The following is an 18,943-nucleotide window of genomic DNA, read 5'->3' as shown; positions in this document are numbered from 1 at the left end:
TGACTGTGGGAAGGGTCCACATTAGATACAGTGGTCAGGAAGGTCACTCTAAGGAAGCTGATACTTGATATGTAGAATGAATCACATAGAATCAGCCTTGCAGAGACCTGATGAGGAGCTCTCCAGGCAGGAAGATTTGGAAATGCAAAGCCCTTATGGTTTGAGAGAGCTTGTCAGAGGAGCAGAAGAAAGGCCAGGATGGCCAGGGCGTAATGGGAAGGACTGTGATCGTACTGTAAGGGTAAGGTTGCAGAGGAGAAGAGGGATCAAATCATGTGGGATCTTTAGTGGTCACGAGGAGTTTGGGTTTTATTCTAATTGCTATAGGAAGTCAATGGAGAGGACAAGAAAGCCCCCATACAGTTGGGGGTGCTGAATGGGTTGACACAGAAAAGCAGTTAGCACAATACCTGATAGTTAAATGTCCAACACATTTTATTTCTTTATTACATATATAAAGACATGTGACACAGAAAACCTGATGAGATTTTGTTAGATACGAGCATCAGCCTAGTGTGCCACTAGGCAATTGCCTTCCCTGTAGAGATTTGCACTGTTCTAAGTAGTTCAGCCAAGCTGCCTGATTCTGCCTGTGTGACATCACCTCATACACACCAGGTTACCAATAAGTTCTGTAATAGCAGCTTGCGTGTAGTGGAGTATGCAAGTATGCATAATTCTCACCTCAGTCTATATTTAATTGCCATTCTGGAAAAACATTGACTTCTATATGATTATCCAAAAAAAAAAAAAAAAAAAAAAAAAGAGAGAGAGAGAACAACACAAATATAAGAGTTTGAAGATTCCATTTAGCATTTTGGAAAGGTAACGTCTTCAGAAAAGTTTTTATTTGCCACGCCATCTGCTTTTCAGATAAGCAGAATTAGTGAGTTCCTTACTGAGATACATAGTGTTTCTTAGACCTTGAAAGTTTCTTTCTTTCTGTTAATGCCAAAGTGTATGAATTTTTCTTTGCTTCAGAGCATATATTCTTTTTCTTTCTGACAGAATAGAGATCAAGATAGAAATCCCTCTAGCTGGGCTTCCCTGGTAAAGGTTTCTTCTGAAGGGCAGCTTCCCAAGAGCCATTTGTCACTGTTTCTATGCATAACAAGTGGGAAGATTCTTACATTTTTCCTTTGTATGTTCACATTCAGATCACTCACTTGGGGACATGCACTGATTTTTAAATTGTCTGCTGTTTGGAATTAGAGATGCCTCGGGTTTTTATGCAACTCCAAAACTGAGCCAATTTAGCTCCCCCCTGAATTGGTGGCCCTTTTTGTTGTTTCTCCTCATTTTCTTCATAGAAAGTCACCTTCAGATAATTAATAGGTGCATTGGCTTTAACGTCAGCATACATTTAAAAAACATTTGTTTGATTTTTAGCTATTTATGTAGCTGTAGAAATAATCAATATAGAGAATAAAACTTTAATAAGTTAAAGGCAAACCGTTATTTGATGAAATTCTCTTTTCATCTCCGTAAGTCTTCAACCTCCGTATTTCTTTTTGACAAAAACATCAAATAAAATCCACTAGCAAAATAGAAGGAAAACCATGAGATCAAAAGTACCTTTATTCCTTTGATTTATCCAGTCTTTAGTTGTTTTAAATAGGATTTAACTTTTGTTTCCCAACCCAAATTGAAACTTCTGGAGGGCACAGCTCATGCCATGTGGTCCTGTCTCTTCCACAGTGCCAAAATCTCTTTAGATACTCAACACACATATAGTAAATTATATAGAATATTTTGAGCCAGTAGACTTGTAATTTAATGACTTCCTCCAGCAACTTAAAACTTTATGATATCCCTCTTGTGATAGTAATTAAGGTATATGTAAATTCTGAGTTCTTGAACTTAACGCAGTGCAAGAAGAGAAGGAGTACTGACAGGGCCTTATCTTATGCTAACTACACTGCTGCATTTGTGTTGTTAATTCAGCCCTCCAAACACTAATATATATATATATATATGTATATACATATACATATATATATATATTCTTTTTTTTTTAAATGAAAGACTTCAAAAGAAAGAATTCAAATGAGGATAGCTTAATTTCTTTCTCTCTCTTCAGTCTCCAAAGTGCAGAACAGCATTTTTTGAAGCTTTTAACTGAAGGTCAAGGGTGAGATGGTAATGTTGTTTTGATGTCTAGGACATTGACAGTTTTTCTCTCCAAGTTTTTTTTGCAACATAGCTTATGAGTAACAGTGAAATAAATGATACTTTTCATAGTGAGTTCTCATGAAAATAAAAATATATGCTTCATTTCTCTCAGGTATATTGTGAAAGATCTGACAGCAAACCATTACTCTGTAGCCATTTCTTATGGGAAAGAGTGGGTCCAGGGCAGGTGTCCCGAGTCATCATCAGTCCTAAATCCTCTCTTTGGACTGGGAAACGCCCTGTATTGGACATGGTTTCTTGCCATAAGTCTCAAAAATTAAACTATATACTCCTCCCAAATCTTAGCTACCCTTAGTAAATTTTTGGATCCATGTATTAAACTCCTCTTAGACAATAACTGCATCTCTTGACAACATGTTGGAACCGAAAGAAGAGACGTAGAGGATGTGTATTTAACACTGAACTGTGTACTCTACTGCTTAATTTTACTACTTTAAGAATTTGGAAAGGAAGATCTCATTTACTAAAAGCAGCTATGTTGTTAGGAACATTGTTTTAAGATTTCAGTAAAATAATTATTTTTGAGAGCCTATTAAATTGGAAAAGTTACTTTAAATACTGAATACTGAGAGCTGCAAAGAGTTTGAATCTAGTATTCTTGTACTTTTGTAGTGGATTGCTCTTCTACCATAAACTGAAAAGCAACCTGACATATGCATTGAAAATAAAAATATTTATAATCTTTTCTGAGGAATTACATTTTCTATGGAAATAATTGGAAACATGGAGAAATTATATGCATGGGCAAACTCATTGAAGTGTTATACATAATTACAAAAGCAAAAGAACACCCCACACCTCAAAATAAAGCAACAAGAGCTGTGGAATGCTTATGTAAATTAGGATACCTCCATTCAATGGAACATTATATGGCCTTCAAAATCATGGTTAAATGGCAACAAAAACATGATGAAAGTGTTTATTATGCAATAGTAAGTGAAAGTAGGCTGCTTCCTAAACTATTCTAGTATTACTGGTTAGAAAGAATGTATTAAAATTACAATGCTAGTTACGTTTGAGTGCTAAGATTATTTGCTTATTCATCCAACAAATAGACTATGTAAATCACATATATTCTTTTGTAATCCTTGAAATAATGCATTGCTATCCCCACTTAAAATACTTGGAAAACACATTAAAAATAAGATGCTTTAGACCAGAATCTTAGTGTTTAAGTTTGTTGTTTAGTCATCATTCCAATACTTTGGGTATTGAAGATATGCTAGGGTCTTTATTTTTCCTTAAAAATCTATCAGTTTTATCAGTTGTGTGATTAAGGACTAAAGCAGTCCAGGAAATCCACACTTCAGATGCTATTATAATTCTAGTAAACCCTGATTGAGACAATGCTACTTGAGAGAAAACTAAGCAACTTCCTTCAATCCTATAGATTTTTAAAGTGCTACCTAGATGACTGTAGCCACATTACTTAACTCTCCTGTGGTTCATTTTCTCATCTTATGAGACTGACACTCTGCCTACTGTTCTATGGATGCAGGTTATTTTCTCATCTTAAAATAGTGATAGTAATCATCCAGTTGTTTTGAGGATTAAATGCTTATGTGTATGTGTGTGTGGAGAGAGACAGTGTGTGTGTGTGTATGTGTGTAGGGGAGGGTTGTGTTCATCATATTTAGAGCAGTACTGGGCACATAGTAAGTTCTCAATATGTAGCAACCAGTACTGCATAATTTTAGATTTGCTCCTTCAATTGCAGATTAGAGGTTTTTCGTAATATTTCTTAATTAGTTATTAGAAAAGCTATTGATTCTAGTTGGATGATCTTCTATGTGGTTACCATTATGTGCTTTTGTTTTAGTTCTAACTAGTTTTCTAGTTTACTTCTGGTATTAACTAGCAGACAAATACAGTCTATAAAATAACTTTTGTGTCTTTCCAACTAATATTTAATGATTTATCTCTTTTCTTGTCTTTTGCATTGGCTATAAACAGTGCTACATACTTACGCTGTGCATGTAAGTGTATATGTAATTTAATTTCTATAAAGAAACAAAGGTTATCTTTGTTTTGTTTAAAATCTTTCCAGTGTTCACCTCTTAATATTTTTAAATTTGTATTTGATAGATACCTTTTATCAACTTAAAAGAAACTTTACCTATCTTTAACTCAATTTAATTTTTTAAACTCAAGAATAAGTCTTGAATTTTGTCAGATACTTTTTCTTCATGTCAGGATGAGTATGTAATTAAACAGTTGACACATTGACTCTTTAAATACAATTAAAATTTTTGAATGATTCTTTTACTTCTAGAATCAACCCGGCTTGGTAATTGAATAATATAGTCTTTTAATATTCTTCTATATTTTGTTCAATCATATATTGTATTTAGAGATTTTCCTCTCTTTTTCATAAGAGAAAAGCATTTATAGTTATTATGTGTGTGTATGCACATGTGTGACTTTTTTTTTTTCAGTTTTGTGATCAGTTTTAAATGCTTTTCTGGAATCAAACAAAAAGTTTACTAACTTTCATTTCTTACTATTGTTTAAAGTTTGTAGGTTTGATAAAATTTACCTGGAAAGTCATCTCAGCTTAGTATATTTTGGGGGGAGATGAATTTTTAATTTTCAAAGAATTTCATTCTGTGGTTATCTATTAAAAAAATTTCAACTCTTGGAAGGAAGGTATAGCTTAGTGGTAGAGTGTGTGCTTAGTATACACAAGGTCCTGGGTTCATCCCCAGTACCCCCACTAAAATAAATAAATAAATAAACCTAATTATCCTCCAACAAAATAATACTAATAATAATTTAAAAAATGCAAGCCATTTAAAAAAAAAGAAAGAAAAAACATTAAAAAAATTTCAAATATTGTTAGGTCAATGTGGAAATTTATATAATTTTCTGTTTCATATAGATTTTAAGGTTTTAGCATAAGATTGTATCTCATTAAAAAAAAAAATCTGTGTATCTATCACCAAATCGCTCACTGCCCCACCCCCCAACTTCGATTCCCAGTGTGGTTAACTTGTGCTTTCATTTTCTTTCTTTGCTTTTTTCCTTGAGCAAATCTGGAAGAGATTGGTCCATTTTGTCTATCTTTTAAAAAACATCTATTGTTGGTTTTATTTTTGTTGTGTTTTTTTTCAGTATGTTTTTTAGTTTATTAATTTCTGTTCTTTTGTCCTTTTTCAATTTTCTTTGGTCTCATTTTGCTTTTTTTTCTAGATTTTTAAGGTGGATACTTAACTATTAATATTTTGATGACATTCTGTTTGGATCAAAAATTGTGTTTATTATATATTTTGTATTCATACAATTTGTTTGCTGTAAATCTACTTTGCTATTAATATATTGCTGTTACTCCTTTTAAAATTATTGTTGTTGGTATTTGCCTAGTGAATACATATAGCTCTTGTTCATTTCTTACCTTTCTGACATTTTATTTATTTATTTATTTATTTTTATAACTTGAATATAGTTGGATGTTTGTTGGTCCAATCTGAAAGCTTCTGTTTTAATAACATCTAATTTACATATTTTTATTGAGATTACCTTACATTATAGTCTTTCTACCATTTCATTTTATGATTTTTTATTATTTCCTACTTTATTTTATTTTTTAATGTTTTTGGTCAGATTGATTAGGTTGCATTTATTCTCTAGTCCAAAACTGTTTTGATATTCTTCTATTTCAGTTCTACTAATGAATATACTTATATAGACATATTTATCTTATGTTTTCCTGTCATTTTCAAAACAGTATCTATAACTTCCAAACCAATCAAAAAATGGGCAGAAGACCTAAATAGATATTTCTCCAGAGAAGACATACAGATGAACTACAGGCACATGAAGAGATGCTAAGCATTGCTAATTATTAGAGAAATGCACATCAAAACTGCAATGAAGCATCATACTATATTAAAATGAGTTACTTATCAATAATGACTTATGCAGCTTTTTATACATTTTACTCAGTTCTTTATACACCACTGTTACTTACATTCTATAGCTTCTTTTTTCTTGAATTCATTTTAAATTTTGCTGTAATGCAGCCTAAATTATTTTCTAGAAAAAGTGCATAGGTAATGAATTTTATGTCTTTATATATCTCGACGTCTTTACTTTTTTACTTGAGTTATTATCTACATCAAAAGATTTTTTCCACCAACAACTTGTAGATTTTGTTCTTCCCTCATTCACACTCCTATTTTGTAGATAACATAATAATTCTGATGGCTGTCTGATTTCAGTTCTTTTGCAAATATTTTTCCTTTTTTGGTAACATAAGTTTTCCTCCTTATTTTGGAGTTTACATATTTTATTAGATAGTATCTAGGTTATATTCTACAACTTACTCCATCTCTACCACAACATTTCTGTAAAAAAATTCATCAAGTTCTTGCTATCTGAAGATGTTAATACCTTGTCAGCTCAAGTAACTTTTCTTCTATTATTTTCTACTTCTTACTTTTCTCTTGTTAGGTAGAGGTTAAGTCTTCTGCATTTGTTCTCTGCCTCAGCTTTTCTCTTATAATTCTCATCTCTTTGTCCTGTTGTATTGAACCCTGGAAGATTTCTTGGCACAATCTTTTGTTTCACTATTTCAGCTTTAAGCCTATATCATTCTGATATTTTTCTTTGAATTTTGTATTTAAATATCTTAGTTTCTAATTTAAAAAATCACTTTATTGAGGTATGATTGATATACAAGAAGCTATGCATATTTAATGTACACAACTTGATGAGTTTGGACTTAAGTATACAGATGAGATACCATCAGTATAATCAATGCCGTAAACATATCCAATTGCTTCTCTCTTTTCAAATTGAAGTTGGGTCAATTTCTGGTGTACCGCATAATAGTTTAGTCGTACATCTGCATACGTATATTCATTTTCATATTCTTTTTCATTATAGGTTACTGCAAGGTATTGAATACAGTTCCCTGTGCTGTACAGTAAAAACTTTTTTTTATCTATTTAATATGTAGTAGTTAGTATCTGCAAATCTTGAACTCCCAGTTTATCCTTTCCCACCCCTTTCCTCCCTGGTAACCATAAGTTTGTTTTCTACGTCTGTGAGTCTGTTTCTGTTTTGTAAAGCATTTGCCCATTGCTTCTTTTTTGTAGTAGACTTATTTTTTTGTGTGTAACATCTTTTCAGATCTCTAAGAATTCTAATTATATGTATTTAAAAGCTATCTGCTCTTTTTTTTGTCCTCAAATTGATATTTTATTAAAGTTATCTAAATTGTTGAATGGGGATTTTTTTTTATTGAGTTATAGGCAGTTTAGAATGTTGTGTCAATTTCCAGAGTAGAGCACAATTTTTCAGTTTTACATGAACATACATACATTCATTGTCGCATCCTTTTTCACTGTGAGCTACCACAAGATCTTATATATATTTCCCTGTGCTATACAGTATAATCTTGTTTATCTATTCTACATATGCCTGTCAGTATCTACAAATTTCGGACTCCCAGGCTGTGCCTTCCCACCGGCCTCTCCCCTGGCAACCACAAGTTTGTATTCTATGTCTATGAGTCTGTTTCTGTTTTGTATTTATGTTCATTTTTATCTACTCTTTCTTATATGGGCTTTGTTTCCTCAGGTATTCATTCCTTGGTTGGTTCTAACACCTGTTTTGACACAGTTGGCTTTTTAGAGTTACTTGTACTTATAATTGAGGCCTGAGGTTGCTAAGTCATGAGAGCTAGAGATGGTTCCCCCTGCAAAAGTGAATATAATAATTCCCTTGGTGAGTGAATTTAGATTCTATTTATTGAGGAGTTTTGTGTAGAGAGAGGGTGCACGATTGTGACCAGGAAGGTATTTCTGCTGTATTACCCTGAGAGTTTGCTTAATACATCTATGAAGTGAACCAGAAGTTACCGGGAGCACCACTGCGGTACTCTCCTTTTGCTCCAAAACTTCTGTGTTTCTTATGGAAGATCCTTTATTTTATCTGCAGGGCATTTCTTGAGGCTTTAATGTGAGTGTCAAGATAGAATCAGCAGTTCCACGTTCCATTCCACTGCCGCTCCCAATCCCACTGCCGACTGTACTTCCAGTCCCCGCTGCCTTTGGTCTTGATGGGCTTGATTTCTGAGAAGAACACGCTTCTTTAGTGCTGTTCTCTTGTGCATTTCAGTGCTACAGTTTCAGCACTATTAGATTTTACTATCAATCTGATCCCATCTGCTGGTATTTTCTAGAAATTCCCCACTATTCTGGTCAGCACCTTTCCCAGGTTTCTAGTGCTACCATGGATTCGTTCTTATTTTAAAATTTCTTCTGTTATTTGAATGGCATCATGGGAAGTAAGAAAGATTAGTACATATGCTCAGGTATCCATCATAAAGCAGAAAAGCCCAGTTTTTAGTATTAGCAGAAAAAGAATTTCTTCCTTCTGAGGAATCAGCATAGTTCATTTCATGGAACTCATAACTCTTCTTTCAGTTTAAGCTTTGTTTCAGAAATATTAAGTGCCAGGTACTTTTACCACATGATTTGAACACATTTCTCTATATCTTTATATAAATTCAAGGTTATTTTCCTATTTTACAGATTAAAAAACAAAAGCCCGAGGAATTTGAACTAGTAAGTGATTTTAACCAATGTGTTGCTTTCAACATGATGCTTTCCAAAGCCATATATTTTTTTAAAGGACAAAATGATTTAAATACAGAACACTGGAGACTTCATAACATAACTTACGTTTTATGATTTTGTAATTTGATTCAAGACTACTGATATACACAGTATTTTCCTCACTGTAGACTTCAAAGAAGACATTAAATGTTTGCATTGATTTTGGAAGAGATGGTCTCTAAATTGACTAAATATTTAATTCCTCCAGACATATTCTATTGACAATTCCCCTTATCCCTTTGGAGACAGTGATCACTATAATACAGTAGTAACTGAGTATATATTTATCAACATTTATGTCTATAACATATGTTGGCAACAATTATTTCCATGATCTAAGTATCAGCTATAATTACTTCTGTGGCATAAGAATTGGCCATACTGTAGTAAATATTTCTTTAAAAAATCAGCAATGCTTACATGATAATATTCATGCATAGGGCTGAAACTGAGAGCATTTTGGCCCCTCATAATTTTAAATAGCTGTTTATCGTTTAAACAACTCACCTGTGGTCATTTATAATTTAGAGAAGCTAGTCTGATGAATTCCTTCAGTTTGCATTGGTTAGTGGCCACAGAGCTCCAGGGAGAGAAAAATTGCTTAGGTTTCTTGAAATAACGAGATTGTAAAAATTCCAGTTCATCCTTTAAACAAAAATGGAAAACTACCTGTTAGTGATCTGAGTAAACTTATTTTAATTATCTAATGCTAATGACATCATTTAACCAACAAAAGAATTCTTTAAAATTTTTTAACATTGGTATAATTGGTGGTCATGCAAAAGAGTTTGAATGTTAAAAATGATAAAGACTATTTCTTCTTTAACTTACCTTTGGTCATTGGCACTTGCCAACTCATGGAGTCTGGAATTAGATAAAAAAATTTTTTTACCATTTCCATCCCTGAAACAGTTAACTTCACTTTATTTTTAATTGATATTATTTCAATTGTGGCAATTAAATATGCACAGACAGTATTGTCTGTACAGTAGTTCAGTTATTATATGTGAATATATTTTCTCTGCTTTCTGGACATTTTAGGCCATTTGCAAAGCCTTTGTTGTGGTGTAGCTGATACTTAAGATTATAGGGATAATTTCCCCCTCTTCCCTTCCTTCCTTCCCTTCTTCCTTCCTTCCTCCCATCCTCCCATCCTCTTCCTCTCCTCTCCTTTCATTATTTGTTTTTCTTTCTAGCTGTCATTACCTTATTCTTAGACTGAAGGTGTAATTTTTAAATTGAGAGTTTAGGTCAATATTCTAAGTATATTGGAGGCTAAGGTAATGATTTTGTCTTTTATCACCTTTAATAGCTTCTTTAAGTAAATAGGCTCCTTGTTTCCCCTCTTTTCTCCATTCTGAGTTGCTATTTGTGTGAGTGTTTATCATACTTGTGTATGTTCCCAGTTTTTTCCAGTTCACTTACTCAGACTCCTAATTAGTGTTGAAATGCTCTTTCATTTTATCTTCAAGGATTCTTAAAGGAAGCAGCCTATTCTGAAAATGTTTAAAACTAATGAAAGTCAAAACATTAAGTGAAAGTGAATTTGTGATTTAATCCAACTGATGAGACTGTCTTAGCTTCTTAAAGTTCAGATTGTTTTAAAATCACTTTTGTTTTTAATCTGCTTTTTCAAAAATTCTGAAGTGATATAGTCCTACCCATTTCTACTTATAGCCAGAAATGAGAGAAAATAATGTTCAGTTTTAAACTGTTGCTACTTCATATTTTTGTGTAGACCCTTAGGGAGGATCCTTATAGCAGAAGGACCAAAAGTTGACCCAAATTGTGGAACAAAATTAATTAATCTTAGTGAAGCCTGAACTAAATACAAATAAGATTTTATTTGAACTACCACTTGCCAAAAAAAAATTCTTGACAATGAATATTTATCATTCACTTTTGATATAAACATAGCCCACATTTACTATAAAACATTTCTAAAATAAAGGAAAATATAAAGGAAAGAAAAATCAACCACAATCTTACCACAAAGAGATATTTTCTGTTAACTTTTTGATAAATTGCTTTCCTATATCTTTTTGGCATATGTTTGTACACAAGTATACACATATTTTAAAACATACTGTGTATATAGTTTAATCTTTAAAAATGATCAACTTTATCAGTTTAAATGGGAGGAAAGCTCATTTTCTAAAATGGCTGAAGCGAGGCATCAAAATATTCTCTGAACTAAACAGTGATCTCATTTAAAACTGATTACAGAAGAATTTTCAAATTCTTGAGTGTTCTAAATGTGTCATTAGTTGTATCATACCACTTGAATTTGTAATTATTGAGGGGGAGGGAAAAGATTCCCCTGTATGTTTGGTTATTGAAACCCTAAGTTTTATACTTAATTTGAGAAGCTCCAATAAACTTTTTTACTATTGAAGAAAATTCTAAACTCACTATGAATGGGCTGTTTTAAACATGCTGTTTCCAAACTGTTTTAAGATTTTAAGTTAATGCAAAACCACTCCTACAGAAATAGAAGTTAATAGCTGTGGTGTGCATTCCTGTTTTGACGAAGTCACTCTCAAGGGTAGGGGAAGATTCAAGGTTGTTGAAAATATATTGTACTTAGCAAATTTAATAAAAGAATATGTCCATAAGTACTTTGTTACAGGCCCTCTCCAAGTCTTGGGAGGAGCCTATGTAAGTGAGCAGCCCTGAAGCTTAAAGCTTCATTAGTTTCATAAGAAGATTTCCTTAGCTCAGAAGTTAATGATAGTTTTCATTTGAGAAGTATAGTTACATCACAACATTATGTTACTAAATGTGGATCTGTAATTACCTAATTTCATGGAAAGAAATGGTGGGGAGAGTGAGGGGACATATTAAAGGTTCTGTAGGCCAAGACTGACAGAGAGGCTCTTACATACCTGAAAGTTCAGGTGATGCTATGGCCATAACACCCTGAGCACGCCCAATCTCGTCTAAAACTTCAGGTGATGGCCCAATGAGTAGGTATTATTGCTGCATGAATAGTCCAGGTTCAGAAGTCAGGAAAGGCAGTCTAAGCTGGTGGTCAAATGAGACGAAGTTCAGAAGCAGAAACAGAAATTCCTGACTTGGGAGCCAGGAAAGTAATGGGAAAGGCAGACCCAGGTGGATGTAGATACTGTTGCCCATGGATGGTGTTTACTTCTGAGATGTGGTGGTTGGGAGGCCATCTGGGGTCAAGTGATCAGAAACGGTTTGACATCAGTCTACAATGTGACCATGATCCAGGCATATTCTCAAGACGTTCTTGTTTAAGACAGCTTTCCAAATTTGAAATTGTGTAGGAGAATGTGATTTGGAATCAGAAAATCTGCCTCTGAGTTCACTTGCTACCTCTTAATGTCTATATAACATTGGGGAAAATTCAGCTTCCCAAAATTTAGTGGCTTAAATAACAAAATTACTTTTTTTTTTTCATGAATCTGCAGTTGGGTGGGGCTCAGTGGGGAGAGCGTGTCTCTGCTCTACTTGGCATCAGCTGGAGTGACTCCAAGGCTGTGGGCTCGGATGATCTGTAAGCTCACTCACTCACCTGTCTGTTGGTTGATGCTGTCTGTGTGCTGGAACCTCTGGCTGTGGCTGGAATACCTACACATGTCCTCTCCACATGGCGGCTTGGCTTCCTTGTGGTGTGGTAGCTGGTTTCTGAGGGCAAGTATCCCTGATGGCTGGGCAAAGCTGTATCACTTATGCGACTTAGCTTCAGAAGTCATTCAGGGTGACTTCAAGGGCAAGAAACACAGACTCCTTTTCTCAGTGGAGAAATGATGGTGTCACATTATAAGAAGAACACGTGGATGGGATATGTTAGTGTTACCATTTCTGGAAAATGCAATCTGCCACAAGGATAATAACAGCACATTTATTGAATACTAAATAAGCATCAGGTGCTAAGTGACTGACATATATATTACCTCACTTAATTTCTCACCATAACACTCTTAGGTAGGTACTGTTACTGTTTCTATTTTACAGATGAGGAAAACGAGGCACAGTTGAGTCTTCGATCACCAAGAATTCAGATGATGAGGGGTGGAGTCAAGGTTTGAACCCAGGTCTTTAGAGCCATACATACCAGTCTCTAATAGCATTAGTCTCTAAGAGCAGAATCGTTTTGGGGATTAAACAAGATCATGTCCGTGATAGAGCTTTGTGAATTATGAACTTGCTATGCAAATTTAGGTCTTTTGAGGAAAACTTAGGGAAAAATTTCAGAAATATTAATATTTCAGATTCAGTATAGTGAATGTGTGCCTAGGAAGGCTGCAAAATTAGTTTAACAAAAATACTACTAATGGTGTTATTTGGTGTTTCCAAAAGGTAAAGCCTTTGAGAGTCTTCTTTTCCTTTTATCCTCTCTGATTATTCCGTTTTCTCATGCCAGCACCTTTGGCCATGTCCTGTATTACCATTATGGAATCAGAGAATGTGAATGCTGTGAGAAGTCTTACATATTATACGGTCCAACTTCCTAATATATCATAGAGCCTTTAGTTGTGGCCTTTAGAAATGTACTGCTCTTCCTTTGAGAATAAATACTGATGAAGAGTATTTTTCCCCTTACATTCTCAAAAAATGTAACATTTTTAGTAGTTCATACAAGCGTAAAGAATGACAGACTTGGGGTGAAAGACTTTTTATTTTACTTCAGAGATTAAATATTTGGGTATTTATTAGAGTATTTTGCCTTCTATTAATATTTAACAAAATGGCAATATGTGTAGTACAGAAAGGAAAACAGAAAATAATATTCCCCATGTTCCTAGAGCCTGCGTTGTATAAGGAACAGCCTCTAGACATAGTGACTGGTTTCAAATTAGCAGAGATCTAAGTTATTGGAGGTGTTAAATATCCAGGATATATGCCTTTCTTCTAAGTGTAGTTGTTTCATTAAACAAGACAAATAATGCCCGTGTGTGTGTGAGTATGTTTGTGGCAGGAAATCAATTTCAATTATCCTATGAAACACCACTCAGCGTCTGTCCTACATGAAGCCTACTGAGAGTAGTTTGTGGGCAGGACAAAGCCAGAATCCCCCTTGGAGGCGTTTCTGTAGTTCACTGAGCACGGAGTAACTTGGGAAGGTGGCAAGGATTTATGTATGGTCTCTGGTTCACCTTGAGATGAATCTCAAACTCAATCCTTCGTTAAGCTAGGTCACTCCATCCTGTTTGAGACAGGAGGTCATGTTTTAATGACAGTTTCATGTTGTTGCAGGTCTCAAACTCTAGCCCAGGGCTGCCCTGTCTGGCCAGTATTAGGATCTCTGTATCCCAGCGTCTTCTCCTGCAACAGAAAGAACCCAGCTTGATTTCTGTGTGGACGGGACTTTGCAACTTCCCAGGGAATTTGGGTTATCAGCTCAAATCATGCTTTGTCCAGAGCCTAGATTCCTAAGGCTAGAGTCAGAGATGTTGAAAGCTGTTTTCCTATCCACAACAACAACAACAACAACAACAACAACAACAACAACAACAACAAAACAAACAAAAAATCACTCAGAGCACAGGCATTCGTTTCGGAAGTTAGACATTTCTATGGGTCAGACTAAAAGATTTCAGATGTATTGAGTTTAGCAAGGTAGTTTTCGGAGGAGAAATGTGAGTTGTCAGTACTCAACCCTGATGTTGCCTCAGTATATAATTAAGATGATTAGTGTAATTAGAAGTCATGGAGAACTTTACCACAGTATTGTTTCAGATTTCACAGTTACGCCTCAAGATTTTGAGAACAGGTTAAAAAATGTTTAATTTTATTCTCACTGTTGTTTCCTGAGGCTCTAGGGTTTAGTTTTCTTCCCATCCCCCCTTTCTTCTTTCCTTCTTTCCTTCCTTCCTTCCTTCCTTAAGAAAAAAGCAGATAGCTTCATAAGGCATTGTATCAGTCAATGCACTTAGGAGTTATAATATTTATGCATTAAGTGTAAATAAATGATAAAAGTAAATAATAAAATTTCCTAAGATTAACAGGTGGAGGATGTCAGACAGTCAAGAGAAAGTAAATTTTGATCAGTTGAGAATTAGTTAATTATTTAATTAGAACTAGTCTGGTTTTATGTTTTTTAAGTTATAATATTATTCTTCAAAGCTTCATGGTAGGAAGACCCTAAAACTATGCTAAGATTTAAAGAAAACTTTGTGATGAGTTATTTCTTCCATCAGTGAACTCACCTTCTGCTATGTTTTATTAATAATAAAGTTATTTGGTGTTTTTCAAAAGATAAAACTCCAGAGAATCTTAGTTTCTGTATTAAATCATCATTAGTTTTAACAAGAAAGCCCTAAGAAAGGAGGCAACTAATTTCTGAGACTTTCAATACTAGGAAGCAAGAGGTTTTAGCTGAGCTCAGGCTGCAGTGTTGTGCAGAGTGATGCATTTGTTGGACTGATTCTCGCTGAAGTTCTTTCTAATTACAAGTAGGGAATAAATGCATGTGCAGCAATTCACGTACCATCGTAGAGCTTCATCTTTCTTTGTTAAGTAATTCTTCTTATGGTGGAATAAGCACTCTTACCATGATTGATGACCTTAGACGAAAGTTCTTTCCACTTTTCTAGCCAACCTAATGACAGTACATTGGAAGATCCTAGTAAGCTCTGTTTCTGCCAAGACTGTTCTTTCTCTCTGGAAGAAAGTTAGGGCCGTAATAATTCTACCTGGACTTTACATATGTTTCCAGAGTTGGAAAAATTAAAACACTACCTACTCCTCTAAGTGCTTGTTTAATCAGTTAAGATTTGAGAACTGTCACAGAATGTTGTAATATTAAAAGAGATTTAAAGACTGATTTTCTCCCACTATAGTTCTCTTTTTTTGTGCATATAACCATCAATAATAACCTAGAGTTCTATTTTATATGGCAATGTGGTAGAAGGGATGATGTCCCCAAAGTTGGGAGCCCTGAGTTTTGATAGATTAGTGCCACTAACTTCCTTAGTGACCTTGGGTAATTTTCTTAACTTTTTTGGACCTCACTTGTAAAATGAGGGTCATAGACTATATAGCATCTAATGTTCCCCAAGTTTTAATATATTATATATATATATATATATCACATTAGATATAGTTAAATGTTTTATATAATATGTAATGTTATGTATAGTATATACTATTATATAAATATATAATATTTATGTATTTAATTATTTCATTAAATATGTAATTTTTAAGTGAACTGCAGAAAGTGCACACTGTCACTTAAAGTGCATGGGCTGTAAAAGGGCAGTGATACATGCTTCCCGAATTCCTCTAGGACTTTAAATCCAATCTAATCACATTCTAGTGGGACAAAGAGTTTATCAAGGAGACTAATTATGTATTTTCTGCTTGAATTGGTCAACAATTACTCATCCAACAAGAGTTATTGGATTGAAACAGTGCCCAGACACTGTGCTGGACGAAGGTGGTACAGACACAGCCCTTACTTTTACCAGGTGCACGCATTAATGGAGTATACAGGAATTAAGTAAATAATCACACTAACATGATTACACATTTATCCATATCTCACCAAAAGAGCTGTAAAGGGAATAAACAGGCTTTATTGTTATTGTGATGGTGGAGCCAAGGTGGAGCCACTTTATATAGGTTGGTTTGGGAAGACCTCTATGAGTAAGAGACAGAGCTGAGAGGCTGAAACCTGAATGATGAATAGAAGTAAGTCTGGCAAAGGCAGAGGGAAGCAAATGAGATTTTGCTCTCAGCAAGGAAGGAGCTTTCCACACTTGAAAATGAGAAGGAGTCCAATGTGGCTGCAAAAGTGAACTGGCAAAGTGGCAAGAAGTGAGGTTGGCATGGCAGGGAGATCGGGGTCATATGAAACCTTTCAGGCCATGAAAAACTTTTGGATTATATCCTAAGTGTTGGAGGAGAACCACTAAAGATATCTGAGCTAATAAATAAACTGATCCAATTATATTTAAGATAACCACGATTTCCAAGTTGAGAGTGAATTGAAGAGAAATGAGTGGGCATGGGGAGATCACAAAATGAGAAGAAAGAGAGTGAAGACTTGGATTAAAATAATGGTAACGGATAAATTCAACATACATTAACTGATAGATTATGAGTAAGCAAGAGTAAGGAAATAAAATGATTTAATTTTATTGGACATATGGAATATATCTAAATTAACTTTCGCTGCAGACAGCTTTTTTATGTATCATACACACAGATGTATATGCATGTGTGTGTCTGTGTATGTACATGTGTGCATTTGGAATTGTCATAAATTTTATTATTTTCTTCTTCTTACTTTTTTTTTTAACTTTAAAGACATTTATTTACTCCTATATTAGAATGGGTCCAGAAAACAGACATATGGGTAAGATATTGTTTTAATACCCTTAGTTTCTGGTTCTTTAGATACTCTCTCATCTGGCCTGCACTTCAGCACTGTAATCATTCCTTTGCATGTCCATCTCTTCCAGAAGCCTAACTTTATCTAGTACATGGATTCTCTCTATTCATTTGCCCCTAAGGGTCTTGCTTTGCCTGGCACACACATGTGTTCTGGAAGATACTGAACAACAAAATGATCATCATGTTCATTCATAGGATGTAATATTTGTTCTTCTGTGTCCCCTAATGATGGTGAGAAAACTGGAGGCTACAGAGCTGCTTATTTGAGTTCCTACATTTCTGCTCTCATTTCTCGGTAATGAGTCAGAGATATTGGAGGGTGGTGATTTGGCAGCCATAGAGCTTGCAAAGTGTCATTGGAAGAGCTAAGTCAACAGTACCTGTGTGGTTCATCAAGTTGAAGCTCTTGGAATTGGAAGAAAGCTCAGAGGAACTCTAATCTTACAGAGGAGTCTCTCTGTACTGTAATGTCATAGCTGAAGGTCGTCTAAAATGCTTGATTCCAAATATTGGGCTTCTCAGAAATAATGTCTCCTTTCTTAGTTATAACTGGTGAAAGTAAATGATGATGTAATACCAAAGTGGGAAACTAGACTACAATGCATTCTCATTAATTTAAACTACTAATTAAACTGTATATTCTATTAAACATAGGGATAAGGAAATAGATACCATATACAGAAGAAGGAAAATTACAGTGGATGATTTCCACTCAGGTTCTTCATGAACTTATTCTTTATATTTTATTTATATACATTTTAACCCAAATACTGTCATTAAATATTTCCATCTTCCATGCTCAGCCAGTTCCTTCTCTCTGTAGTCCTCTTATAAAAATATACTGTGGAGATTTTAAATAATAGACATAAGGAACTATTCACCATCAGAGCATATTTATAAATGATCCAAGGATAACTTTGGGAAAGTGCCCAGGACCTAGTGTGTTGTGAAACTGACACACTCTGCCTTCTGTGCACTGCTCTGCTTTACAGCCTCTTGTATCCATGGCATCATGATCCCTTCTGTGCCCACTGCTTTCAGGAAGATCTGCCAAACTAAATCAGATTAGGATGTTGGGGCTTTAATGAGTTACCTCTCCTAGGAGCATTTTTCTTTTTAGGAGAAGGAGAAAAGTCATGTCTTGCTAATGGTAGAACTTCAGGTATCAGTGAAGGAGACATCTTGAACTACAGAGGACCAAGCCTCTGCTGGCGCTTTTAACAGCAGTGTGTGTAAGCCTTCTTCCAAACACCCTGGCCTGAAGGGCAGATAAAATACCCAGTGACATTTACTTGGTTGTGTTCTTAGTTGGCTCTTCAGTGACTCTGCCTTGTTATCACACATAGACACAGCCTGTCACCCTTCCTTGCAGTCTCCCTGACCCGGCTGATTCATCCCTAAAGGCTCAGACTCACACATCTGGTCCCTCTGCATGTCAACTAGGACCACAGGCTCTGGACTCTGATTGCTGGGCCTGACTTCCCTTTCTCTCCCATTTACTGTGTGTGGGAACAGAAGTAACCTTTCCAAGTCTCAGTTTTATCATGTGAGAAATGCCATGTTGTGGGTTTCTGAGGACAAAAGAAGACAATGGATGTAAATGGCTTCATCTAGTACCTAGAATACAGAGGAGCTCAAGAAATATTAGCTAAACAAATAATAACAAACTCTCATATGTGAATATTTATACATATTAAATCATCTAATTCTTATAACAACTCTAAGAAGTGGTTTCTATTATTATTTCCATTGTACAGATGAAC

At 34.7% G+C, this 18,943-nt stretch overlaps 1 protein-coding gene across 3 annotated transcripts in view; it reads left to right on the top strand.

Annotated features, from left to right (window-relative positions):
• Positions 1-18,943, top strand: part of GRM1 (glutamate metabotropic receptor 1) — a 348,044-nt gene that overhangs the window by 83,295 nt on the left and 245,806 nt on the right. The window lies entirely within an intron of this gene.

Source organism: Camelus bactrianus, chromosome 8, assembly GCF_048773025.1.
Source record: "Camelus bactrianus isolate YW-2024 breed Bactrian camel chromosome 8, ASM4877302v1, whole genome shotgun sequence".
Lineage (NCBI taxonomy): Eukaryota > Metazoa > Chordata > Mammalia > Artiodactyla > Camelidae > Camelus > Camelus bactrianus.
This window is presented reverse-complemented; position numbering and strand designations above follow the sequence as displayed.